Genomic DNA, 14,789 nt, shown 5'->3' with positions numbered 1-14,789 from the left:
GGTTATGCGCTACATGCAATCTCAATGTAGGCACATTGCAGGAAAAAACCCTTTATAAATAACTATTTTCGTGAAATATAGTAAAGCCCGTCGTACACGAGCAAAGAACATTTTTCAAATTTCTTTGACGGTCTCTTCGAATTTTCTTTGACCGTGTACGAAGCCAGCAATTTATTTGACGGCCTCTCGTACACGAGCATAAGTTCCAAATCTTTGACACATTTATTTGGCGAAAAGCTATGCATTCCAGCTTTTGTCAAATCTCATATGGCAAATTTTCTCCATTTGTCAAAGAAAATTTGCTTGTGTACGACGGGCTTTAAAAGCCAAGTAAAATCAAATGTCTTTATGTTATAGTCAGAAATAAGTATCAAGACATTATAAATCTCTAATCTTCTTGAAATGCATTCGTTAGCAAATGTCGTCACCTTCTTGCATAAGCCAGCACGACCTGTCAAAAGGAGCAATGTATCTTTTTACTTTTCAAAATATCTTTCAATTGATTTCATCGCCTTAATGAATACTTTGTTACCATCAAAATCGAACAAAGATAATTGTCTAGCTAAATAATAGCGTAGTATATGTATATTTATAAATATTTAGCTAATAAATTGATAAGTAAAAGATAAGACAGAGTGTGTTAAACATTATAACATAATTTATAAGAATGGGTAAATATTTATTAATTCATATCTATTCATAATACAAACGGCATTACAGGGCGCGCGCGTATATACACGTGCCATGGAATACCAAGCGTTAACAAAATCACTTCAAGAGAGTTGAGTTTCAGGAATCAGCGGAGGCATTGATTACATTAAATAACAATTAGCCGTTAATAGTTTCCTTTTCTCTGCCTTTATCACAATGTCTTGATGAATTGAACGCATGCAAGTGTCTGATACGCCCGTAACAATCATATTGAAAGTGTTCTCTAAGACATTTTTCATCTGGGCGAACCAACGCTTCAAGTATAATAACTATGCTAATTATAAGAGGTGTGAAAGTGTAAAAGAGAAAGGTATACATAACACAATACAATCGGCACACACCTGTAGCATTAGCGATATTCTATAACAATGTCTGAAATACTTTAAATACTCATCAGGAGTTTCCGAACACACGTTATCCTTCAAAATAGAAAATGTAGTCAAAATAATAGACGTGTGGTTTTTTTTTCTGAGATTCAGTTATCATTAGAATTATCCAGATGGCACTAAACTATTATTAAACGATACTAAATTATTTCATTACCCTATAAGTATTCCAATTTTCTATATTTTATTTCAATGTGCACCTTCTCTGAATCGTCAGTAATTAATTTATAATTTACTAAAAAGTTATTGTAGTGTTGCAACAAACTTACATAAATGGCCCTACGGAACAATATGTGTAGAAAGTTGGAACAACACGGCAATAATAATAACTTGCTTCAATGGTACATGTATTTAGTAATTGAACTGGAATATACAGATCACAAGTCTACGGAATACAATTACTGCTTATTACTAAGCATTGCTTGATAATGACTAGAGAAGCCTGGTCGAAACGTCGCTTAGTAATAAGCAGTAATTGTATTCCATAGAATTGTGACATGTATAATGATAATAACGAAGTAGGATATGTGATAAGTCGCACAGAACAACCGATACCACTTATTATATATTTCTCCATATCTAACAAATATTTGGTGTTTTTCTGTATTGATAATAATTTGAGTATTTAAAAGGATATACAATGACAGGGGTTGTTAACAAACTACAAAACTACAACCCATGCAAAAAAATGTGCAATATTTTACCAATGATAAAACTACAAGCCCTTGCAAAAATGTACTAAATTTTACCAATGATAAAACTACAAGCCCGTGGAAAAATGTGCTAAATTAACATAACCTGTTATTATCAGTTCATCATGATGCATTTCAACACTTAAAATATTAAAAATTGTTTATTTCTTTATTTGAATAAATTAGATTTGTAATGTACCTCATTCAGGTATAATTCTTATCTCAAATATTTTAATATTTTCATTAATAAAAACACACATTTTATGGTAAGAACTTTAGAAAGGAAATCTGTGAGATAAGTGGCATAATCAGCATATTTTAAAGGAAAATATAAATATAAAGCTGTCATATTCTGGGAATATTTTATGAAGGTTCTGACTGTATGATTAAAGTAAAATATACAAATCTTATCTGAAGATAAAATTCCTCTTAAAATTCTCCATATAATTTTTCATAATATGCTAGTATAATGGCCAGATAGTACATATAGAATTTACCATCCATCCGCCATAAATCCCCTGCACCCTATCCAACTTTTTCCTTTCTAAGCACACTCTCTTATTGTTCTCTGCAGTATCCAAATCGGGTTGCCATACAGTGACAAAAACAGTTACTGGCAATTGGGTTGTCATTGAAGATAGCTAATCGGTTAAATAGTTAGTGTTTGGATAAATATAATGGCATTTTCATGGATATTTTGGAGATGGAAAGATAAAAAGAAGGTTCGGAAAAAGACGCCTCCTTGTCATCAACCACCATAATAACTGTTCAAAAAGCCAGACCAATGGTCATACACTTCGGAGTAGAGACAATACATTTTAAAATTCTTAAAGTCAAAAACTAAAGATTAGTCTTCCATAAGAGTATATTTGAACACTACGATCAAGTATCATTTGAAGCAAAACATGCACAGTTCATAGAACGCACTGTTTCAGGTCTAAATCAGATTGATATGATACCGGAAGATGCCATGAGGTACATCCGGGTCGACCTATAGCCGGTTAACAAGAGGCTAATGATACCATTAATCGCATTAAATTTGACGGAGCGGACGCCTGTACACAAAAGAATTAATTATGATAACTTTAAAAAGAGTTAGTGTCGAATTGATAAGAGAGGGTATGTCGAGCATTTCTTGATGATGACTCCTGGTTGTATATACATGTATCAAATTATATTTTATTATCAGTAATCGTGTCACCATATTCAGAATGCTGCTGATTCATGTCTTAAAATTGTTCAGTGTGTCTTTAAAATAATAAATGCTCAAGCAAACAGCCTTAGTTAATGTTCCATTTTGATTAAAACGTCAATGTAATGTAACTTTTCAAAATCCGAATGGTCATAACTGTCATTAATGTTTGAAGGTTTTGAGTGGTTTTTATACTGATATTATGTTTCTGTTGAGTGTGCTTTATTTTTATATATATTTTGAAAATGAGTAACACATTATTGCCAGAGTATTGGTGTATTTTTATTGTTTGTTTTATCCTAAAATGCAAAAAGGGATTAAAATTGAGAATGACGTATAATAGTGATAAATGACAAGTATACGATATTATTTTCTTCATTAAAATTTCACGGGATTAAGCTACAGTCCCATTTACAGTTTCATGAGAATGCTTTATTTTGTTTGGGGAGGAGGGGGGGGGGGGTAATGTTTTTTTTTATTATTACTATTTTTAAAGGACAAGCAAGTGCACGTGTCTCCGAGGCCTTATATTCATAGATCGTTAAAAATATTTAGAAGTTGCATCACATTTTAGGTACTTTAATGTTAATATACAATGTTGAAAGGAATATTGCAATGTGTGCAAGGAAGAAGACTTTTGGCGAGTATTTTGGTGTTAGTGGTTATTCTGTTTATTGTATATATTATGTATTGTTGCCCGATAATTTACCTTTAAAACTATCGAAAAGCTACATTTCGATTTCGGTAGTTTCTCTAGATTTATTTAGCATAAAAGTAATTCTCGATGTTTGTAAGCATGCCCCACCCCACCCTAGCCGCGCCCAAAATTGAATAAAACAGATTGCTGAGAGTTGACAAAACATTCTCAGACTTCAGTTAAGAATTTACTCAAAATTGTTCGCCTTATTTTATGTAAAATATAGCCCTTTATAAAACTTTTGTTGTTTTAATGTATCAAATACATCAATAAGAAATCATGTGTTTGTGTTTCTGGGTCAAAGATATTTTCATAAACAGTGACTGAAAGTTGAGTAAATTCTTAACTTAAGTCTGAGAATGCTTTGTGAACTCGGGGGCTGGTCTCCTTATATCGCCTCGTGCTCCTTTAAGATGTCCAGACTTCATAGATTTGGCTAACAAACAAAAAATTGTAGATTTAATTATGTATCTGTCTACATTAAAACATTTAGGTCGACCGGTTGTTGTATTAATCGAAAGAACTCGTCAGATCAACGCTTTTAATTTGGCCTAAAGCAACGCATCAAAATTATTATTCTTACAAAATCGAGGAGCCCTCCAACAATCGCCCGATATACTCCTTTAAAATGACTAGACATCTTAGTTTTGGCTAAAAAAAAAAAAAATATCTGTCTACATTTTTATTTTTAATTGAAGAAACACATCAGATTAACCCAAATCAACACTCCAATTTTCCCCAAAAGCGACTCCTTTTAAGAGTTAAAGGATTACCATTCTTACAAAAAGGAGTGAGCTCGACTCATATTTCCTCAACTATATTTATAAATCCATACTAATATATAAAACTCCTTAATACTATTCAGTAACAATTGATACTTCGTCAGCTTCTTTATCTTCGATCATCAAATCTTACAGAAGCGCACGCCAATCGTGTCACGTGATCGAAGATATTATCCTTGTCAGCGCGTGAAGGGGCGGAGTTTTTACATCGGTAGTTATAATATGCAAGTCAAATTATTGTTAAAATTAGTTTATAATTTGCTGTTTGGACTCCCACAGTGAACAATCATCTACTGAGGGTATGTATAATTTGATACTTATATATTCTTTAAATCAAATTACCCATTAATATAATTAGTCACTTATTTTGATTTTATTTTAAGATGTTATATTTTATTCAGAAAGAAAATCATTCCTTTTTGCGGGGTCGTAAATTTTAACGTGTTTATTTTATATATAAGATTTAAGAGATATTACGATATGCAGCAAATTATTATTATAATAATATGCTATTTTAGAAAACAGTAATTCATTAAAGTAGAGAATTATAAGTGGACAAATTATGCTGAAACAGGAGCTAGTCTATTCTAAGAAGTTTCAAAGCCTGATATAAATAAGTGTAAAGAGTGTGTTTTGTCACCACCTTCATATTTCAACACTTCAGCAGTGAGAATTTTTTGCGTAATTTCTTTAACAGAGATGAAATGCCAACACGTTTCAATGTAAACTTGATTCCTGATTTTGATTTCTCAAATGAAACTATATCAAGAATACAAATCTTCGAGAGTTTTTTTTTATAAATTTAAAACCGCCTTCAAAACAGATGTTCGGGTGTTCGCCTTTTGTATAAATTAGCCAATTATATAAAGCATCCCGCTGCCTCGTAAAGCACCGTGTTGAAGGATACATTCTATAGACAAGCAAATATTAGACGTATTCCGCGATTCTTATCAACTATCGTTTATTTCAAATATTCTAATTACCAATTACCACATTTTAATGGTAGTTAAACATTGTTAATGACCAGGATTTATTCTTCTATGACTGTCAGAATATGATAAACGTTGATTTACAGATTAACGTCTACATTCATTGGGTGTAAAACATAATAAATTATTATTTTTAAACATTCCTGTAACAAGTAAACCCCGATAGCAACACAAATTAACAGTGTATATAAATTTGTTACGCAAATTGTTACTGCTTAATGTAGATTTACTTTTTCATTTAAGTAAATGCAATGAAATGGGTTTTAACGTCCTATTTTTCTGCACTAACTAGGCTAATGAAGACGGAATTTGGATTTAAAACAAAGTCACATTATGTATAGAATGCAATGCTAGTTATTTAATATAGATGGCGGATTTAAATATGTGATATTCTGAGACATCCATTTATTAAGCTCTAGATTTTATCGGTTCTGGTAAATAAGACAACATTTTAGGAAGTAAAGCAAGGAATTTAAGAAATTTAGCATTTTGAAAATTCCACCACTAAGGGCAATATAGAATGTCGATCATAAGGATTCAGCAGATGCACTTACACCATTTTTATCTATATAAAACGGGATATAGATATGATTGACGTTATTGTACATTACAACTATTTCTGTTACAATAATGACGAAAATTGTATTAAACTAGGACTAAAGTACTCGATGATACAGTAGCGATTAATAAACAAACACTTAAGTATCGTGGTTGTCTTCAATTTCATCATTACATGGCCGTATTCAAAGATAATTACCGCGCTTAAATTACTGGTAATTAATTCAAAATGTATTATTATATCAAAAAAGTAATTTAATTCACAATCACGAATTACAGATACTTAAACACAGATATACTTAGATAACTTGAGTGAAGGTTTCTTTTTTCAAGTAGCGTGTAGCTCACTATAGTAATGACCGTAATAACCTAAACACTAGCACGATGATATTGTATAGACCCATCGAAAATTTAATTATATTTTCAGTAAATTAACGATTGTTGATTATTATAAATTTTATATGATAACACACATATGTTGTTTTTGTTTATATCAACGTATATATACATATAAGTATTTAAGAATATAAACATTTTGATTGCAATCTGCACGTGAAATGGGATCGACGGTTATCAGATTCTGTGATAAATTGTTCTGTCAAATTTTTCTAGATTTACACACTATTTATCTTAAGTGACATGTTAGAGACAACCCTAATTTATTTGTTACATGTTTTGGGGGATTCATAATCGTAGGTTGAGTGAGAACTAAATAAGAGAAAATGTCTGATACCTGGCACCTGTTTTCTAACCACATGTAAGGCAGTGATTCCTGCAGGTGTACACACAAGAACTGTAGAACATTATCGCGAAGACATCAGCACCATCAAAGGTTGTTATCAGGACATGTAGATATTTATGCCACATAAATTTGAGGTTGAACAGGGGATTAAATAAAGTGAAAGTAGAGAAGATATAAGAGCAAAATGTATATATCACACCTATCTTGTTTATATTATAACACATAATTGATGTCAATTAAATTAGTAAACTTGCTTCTTTATTTACATTTTGTCAATTTCTATATAAACAAGGTTACTGTAAAAATGTTTATTACTATTTGAAAATGATCATTGGTCGATTTTGTTTACCGCAATTTGCAGGGTAACGACTAAACCGTTAACGTTATTAAATTTTTGAAATATATATATATATATATATATAGAGAGAGAAATAGGGTTTAGCGTCCACGCGACACAAACCAGGTCATTTCGGGACTAACATATGGTTCAATTTTATTTCAATAGTTCGCTTGTGCGTATGGGTCTTTAGCAGTGGAGGAAACCGGATAACTCGGAGAAAACCCACGAGATTGAACAGGCGAATCGAAACCACGCCACCTGACTCAATGACAGACCTCATGGTTTCACGCACACGCATTAATCCACTAGACCACCCAACCCCGAGAAATCCAATATAACCCGAAATATACAAAGAAATCATCCGTATTATGTGGATCGCGAGCTAACGTCCTTTATTGTTTTACTCTGTGGGCTAGTTACTTATGTTGTCCTCTCATTAGTCATACGGCCCACTAGTCATATGGGTTAAAACAACATATGACATGGTTGACTACACCAACATCTAACTTTGTAATACCCACTTTGTAATACTTATATATCATATTATTCGATGACTAAGCGGCTAGATTGGCGGGTGCAAATGTCAAGTTATATAATATACAAGAAAAATAATGTTTGTTAATAATATTAATTGGGTTAATAATGCAAATAAATAAACTTCTATAAAATTGAAATAAATTCAACCCAAAATTAATCAACTGAACTTGATTTAAGTAGACATTTGGAGCATAATGGCTATAAAAGTGAAGATTCTTTACATGTAGGTAAACAGATCAAAATTTACATGGATTTATGCTTTTTTGATAAGCGTCCTTTTGTTGGGAGGTCTAGTGGTTTAACGAGTGCGCGTGAAATCAGAAGGTCAGTCAATGAGTCAAGACATGGTTTCGATTCCCCACTTGAACGTGACAAGGAGTAGGGTCGCGCGTCGAAATTTGTGTGTTTTCTCCTTGTCCTCCGGTTTCCTCGAACTGCTAAAGGTCCGAAATGACCTAGTTTGTTTCGAGTGGACGTTACCCCTCCCCTCCCCCTCTCCCTTGCTTTAAAACCAGTTTATTAACCAATAAATATCCATACATTTATTATTGTTTGTAATAATATAATAAATAATCACTTAAATTTATAGAAAATATTTGACTAGTCTAATATTAATAATTATAATAAAGAAAGTGTGACTATTAGATCTACAAAGTTTGTAAAATATCCGCTGTCAAACCCGAGAATCGTATTACGTATGTCTATTCCGTAATTTGGGTGTGGAAACAAACGGGTGCAGAAAAAAATCTCTTGAGGAAAAAAAAAAGAGACATATTTCTAAAAATGTATTTACTCCCAAATCATTGACCCAAGAATATTTCACAAATAAAATAAAGTAGGTTTCGTTTTTTTATCAACTAAATAAATAAAGAGATATGGAAGTTTAATTGCCATTACAGATGTTGCGTCAACAGTATAGAGTATAAAGATAAATCGGCCCCACCTTCCCTACTTCATAAAAATCTGTCAAACCACAGCTTATATTCACCAATTTAGGCGTAAAGCTGAACCGTTTAATCTCAGATCAGATAACCTTTTTGTTAACCTAATTATCTCAATTAATCTAGATAAGTTGAAAGAAAACAGTAGTTGTGTACTTGTTACAGTGTATTTTTCTGTTTTTACTTATCAGAATACCATGAATTATCTGTATAATGTAACATTAGGCCGCATCAGTTATTTAAAGATGCAAGTAGTAGTATTAACAAAACTAGTCCCTCATTAAATATATTTATTAAAAGAACGAATGATGCTCAAAATCTGGTCAACGTTTGTCAACAATTTGATATAGCAAACTCCTCAAATAAATGGGAAGTGACATCAAAGGATAGAACAATACAGAAAATCGGAAGCGCCAAAATCTTCTATAACGACACAGATGCATACTAAACTTAGGCTGCCTGACTTTGAGAACAGACACTAAGCTAGTTGACCGACATTTTAAGTCTTAAATCGACGATTTTAGTCGAAAACACTATGTATACTTCGAGAATTATGAGAAGCATTTATTCCACATCCATTAATTAAAATTAAAAAGATTTAATTTGTTCTTTGTGTGAATGAGAGATGTGAAACGGGTATTACCGCATTACAAAATAGCTTTTTGGATCTGGCGGTCATTCAGGACAGAGATCTATACTCGAAGTATGATGTAGATGATACTGATGTGCACAGACTTTAGAAGAAAATTCATAATCAGACTAACAATGCGTGGTGTGGAAACTCTGAAAACGGAAATTCAGACTGGTAACATTTACGCCTTCTCCATACAATTGGAAACCGAACCACTGTATTGTCGTGATTTATATAAATACGATTCTTAATGGATGTCCGTTTATTTATAATAAACGTAGGCTACTCGTGGGGATATTTTAGTCCAGATTTACAAATACAACTGCCACGCATTCCAAGTCGTCAAAATGTAATTCTTTGTTCTATTAACAGAAAAACTCTAAACTTAAAGTAGCTAAGTCTCTAACTCAATATCATCCAAAATCTTCAACATTGAAAACACAAATTATTTGTCAATTTAAATCAACACTGATGCTGTGATCTTACCGGAAAAAGATGGGCTTCTGATATCCAATATTTAGGATAAAATAAACATTTTACCATTGGTACACGAATCGTGTACCATAATGCGTTTCAGCCCCAGTTCTAGCAAGAGACTCGAGGAACGAGGCTAGACATATTGCCCCAAACCAAACGGCGTATGTAGACTGGAATAACCAGGCGCTAGAAATTTGCATTCGATTGAGACTGCTGGCTTATTTCGCGGAACATAATTGATTTGACATTAGAGTAAAAACGGAAACCATTGAATGTATCAGTTTATATACATTCATATTACAGTATTATATGAGTTCCGACCCACTTGTGTCAATTCCTAGGTCCCAAATGTTAGCGATTTAGCTCCTTTAAGTATAGGTTTTCACCTTATCTATATATTACTGTTTATTACTTTAAATACAAATTGGTTAAAATAATAAAAAATAGGCCTTCTTATTAACGATAATATTATCTCCCATGGCGTTCTCCCTTTAAGACTTTGAATTCCCACAAAATGTAAAGTAGTTTCGGTGTTTTTTCTCAAAGGACATGCATTCTCTAAAAACAAATATATATTTAACACGTGCAAATTATATTGTTCGTTCGTTTAACCATTAGATATAAACCATGGGAGGGGTTGTTTGTGTTTGCATTTCATAACAAAAAGACATTTTAACATAAAAATACGGAGCGGCATTGGAATGTGGACGGCATCAAGGCTGCTACTGTTTCCAAATAATTATATAAGCCACGTGCTTCACAGCACGTCCTTATCTACGCTGCAAAGATAAGAATTACACAAAAATGAAGTTTAGATCATCTAATAAAACAGTTAAGCCTTTTATTTCTTCAAAAACCACAACCCATCATTTTGTAAGATAGATAGAAATTGATAAAACATGAATTACCAGAAATCAGTATCCATCTTTCACATAAAACTATCTAAAGATAATTCTTTCTTCGCACCAGCAGATTTTTCTTAAATTGCTCTTTTTTTCCCTGGAATCTTAAAAGAATGGTTTGATAAGAGCACGTCATATATAAATAAATGAATAGATGTACTGATATACAGACTTCATGTACAGGTCAGTTGAAGCATGCTAACAAATTTAAAGATAGGCATCTTTGTTTATATTGCATACATCCAGCAGACAAAAGGCTATTAGTAATAAGAATACACATACCAATTGTTTGATGACAATTAATATTCAACATTTTTCAATGTATTTGTTAAAATAATATTTTTGTTTATATTAAATTAAATAGAGAAGACCTGTGTGCGATGTTGAAATCTGTAATACAATATGGGTTGGTTGTTGCCTCCTATTTTTTATTAGACATGTTGACTTTACTATAAAATCATTATGACATAATATTAAAGGAGGCAAGTCTTTTTTACTCAATATCCCCAACAGTCTTCGACATTGCAAACAAGACTTATTGGTCAATTTAAATCAACATTGATGCTGTTATCTTACCGTGAAAAGATGGGCTTCTGATATCCAATATTTAAAGTAGCTAAGTCTCTAACTCAATATCATCCAAAATCTTCAACATTGAAAACACGATTTATTTGTCAAATTAAATCAACATTCATGTTGTGATCTTACCGGAAAAAGATGGGCTTTTGATATCCAATATTTAAGACAAAATAAACATTTTACCATTGGTACACGAATCGTGTACCATAATGCGCTTCAGCCCCAGTTGTATCAAGAGACTCGAGGGACGAGGCTAGACATATTGCACCAAATCAAACGGCGTATGTAGACTGGAATAACCAGACGCTAGAAATTTGCACTCGCTTGAGACTGCTGGCTATTTCGCCGAACATAACTGATTTGAAAAACGTAAAAACGGAAACCATTGAATGTAAATCAGTTTATATACATTCATACTACAGTATTATATGTGTTGCGACCTACTTTTGTCAATTTCTAGGTCCCAAATGTTAGCGATTTAGCTCCTTTAAGACACAATGAAAATTGTAAAATTGGCACACGAATCGCGTGCCAGTATGCTTTCGGGTGCCATTAAAATGTTTGTAATGAAGCTACTCGATGAACGTTGCTAAACATACCCCACAGGGGAATACTACCGATAGACTGGAATAACCACACTCCAAAGACTGCCATTCAATTTGGACTCTTCGCATATTTCGCCGAACATAACTGATTAGAAATTACACTAAAAACAGAAACAATTGAATGCAAGTCAGTTTATATACATTCATATTACATTATTATATGCGTTGCGACCAATTTGTGTTCATTTCTAGGTGCCAAAGAATGGGGATTTGGCGCCTTTAAATAACGCTGTGACCTTTGTGTCATCATAAACTCTGATGACCACAAGTTGAGGTGGATGGTATTGGTATGTATGAGGAAGGATATGCAGGCTGTGTTCGGAACACTAGATTGCAATGAGGTAACTGATAGCTATGACCCCTTCTTGACATTTCAGATAAATTTAGGTACTTAACTCAAGGTCAACAGAAATGTAGTTTAATACCGTGTATGATTTTTAAATAAATTTCTTAACATAAAAAACATACCGTGTATGATTTTGAAATAGATTTCTTAAACTAAAAAACAATTTTTGATAAAATCTGTATTTTAATGAGGTTGGGACAGTAAAAATAAAGAGAAAATTTCTGTTAAGTTAACGTGTTAGGATATAGCTGAAACACACACGAGCCAACTACAAACAATATATGTGCATATTGTTAGTGTATGCGTATCTTTTTCTAGTGTGATATATATAATAAGAATATATGTAATATGAATATATGTTGTTTTAAGTTGAGGCAACCTCTCACCGCCTTTCTCTTTTATCTGTTTCTATATAAACAAAAGTCGTCAGATCTCGAGCGCCCTGTCTGAACGTCATCATCAACTCATCAGACATCAAAATTTATCAAAACGTTTCTCATCTCACGTTTGTATCTCCAAACATGTACTACGTGTTTCTTGTCAGTTCTCGTTTAAATACTGTAATTTCAGGCATGCTTGAATAAAAGTCGAATTGAAAATATATCGGAGATAGTTTTTGTCACCCGGGGAAATAAATCAATAAAAACAGCATAATATCCCTGGCAAAATAATTCATTCCCTTATAATTACGAACGTATACACTCTGGTTTCCCAACCCCGGGTTCGCGGAGCAATTGTCGTGGGGTCGTAGCGCACTACTCTGAAACTTTGAAAAAAAATGCTATATTTTCATGAAAAGCATATAAATCTCTGATCTATACACCTCTTGTGTCAATCGCCTTTCCTGTCTCATGCTCACGATTTGTTTCCACAGTCTCTCATAATAACATTTTGATTTGTAAATAATTATAATGTTTCGTAGTAAAAGGTAAATTTGTTCTTCGAGGGGTCGCAATAAGATGATGGTTTCTGGAATGGGGTCGCAACCAATAAAAGGTTTGGAACTACTGGTAGGCCTATACACGGTGTTTATACAATTAAATCAGCCGAAATCTAAAAACGAAATTAAAATGAAATATTTTTTCTTTGTAATACAAATAGAAACTATCTGTTAAATTGAGAAGTTATATTTGTAGTATAAATAATCGACGTTAAATGGTTGAATAGGCGAGGTTTGAATACGAGACAGGGTATGCTAAAATTTGTTAGGCGAATTTAACATCGGTATCAATTTTTGTTGCACTTAGATATGTAAACAACATTTTCAGGGACTCTTCTATACCAATTAGATTCGATTTCTGAAATCTAGGTCTAAACGGTTCTGTTTCAAAATTTATAAATTAGCGACCGGTGTCATGCACATGTCAGATCATGTTGTCTGAAGCAGCGATTTTAAATTAAATTTGTTAGAATGATTATACTAGACCAAGTCCAGCGTCTTAAATAAGTTGAAGAGTGACGCATATGAAAAACACTGGAATTCCGCCCCTGTCTAAACATCTAACACCCATTTTTTTTTTTTTTAGATAACTTTACTATAAAATCGGCTCAAAAATACAAGTCAAGTCCGTTAATCTTTTCATTAACAAATTATTAAAAGAAATGGTAATTTTAAATATCACAAATTTTGCACGAAATTCTAGACTACGTTTCTTGCTAACGCCGGCGAATGGTCATACTTCCAGTACCTCTCAGTGGCGTCCCCTTGAAGTGGCGCCCAGGGCTCTAAAGTAGACATAGCTAACAATTCTCCTTGTTGTTTCACGGGGGGGGGGGGGGGGACTACATAGAGCTGTTAATTTAACAAAAGGCCTACAGCTACATCTAAATAAATGTTGATACATATATCTAAAACAAACTATTATCAGAAAATTATATTTTCATTGTACGTGCTCTTTAAATATAATGTACAATACATACAGTCTAGGTCAATTGGTGTGTCACGACAAACCCAAAATAAGGAAGCATTTATCGCTTGACAAGAGTTAAAACATAAACACTCATAAAAGTACGAATATGAAACATCTACGGATGACACAAATAAAACACCCTAACTCTTATCAGCAATTTGTAAGATGCTAATTATCAGAAGGTCACACGCGCATGTCCATGTAGGCCATTGTCGGAGATTACAATAAAATTTGCACGGGTCATGGCGACGACTCCTCTATTTGTCAAATTAAAATAAAAATATGATTTCATTGTTTCTCAGTTCAAGAGCCGTGCCATGGTTGACATCGCCACGTGCGTAGACATCGTTAATGTTGTCGCGTCTGCACATTGCCTCTATCATCTCCAATAGGATTTGTAACTTCCGGTTGTTTTGTATAAAAAGAAATAAATTAAGTCTTTGATGAGCTAGATAAGAGTTTTAATATTAAGACAAATAAGCCTATTATTTAGTTAAAGTATTAATAACAGCCTAATTAATTGGCAGATGCTTAATTGTATGGAATCGGAGCAAACGAGATACCATCATAAGAGGTAGGTTTTGTTGATATATCATGATAAATAGCCTTTGTAACGATTTTATTTTGCGCCTTTTTAAAATTAATCCGGCTTAATTTTAGGAGAGACAGGAACTAATTAGAAGATTTTGTCTGAAATTCGGCACTGATTGAAACTATACAAGATAATTTCTCGGATACCCACCCCCTCCCCTATTTTAAAGGCTCAATACCA

Source organism: Patella vulgata, chromosome 4 (assembly GCF_932274485.2).
Source record: "Patella vulgata chromosome 4, xgPatVulg1.2, whole genome shotgun sequence".
Classification (NCBI taxonomy): Eukaryota; Metazoa; Mollusca; class Gastropoda; family Patellidae; genus Patella; species Patella vulgata.
Note: the sequence above shows the minus strand (reverse complement) of the source record.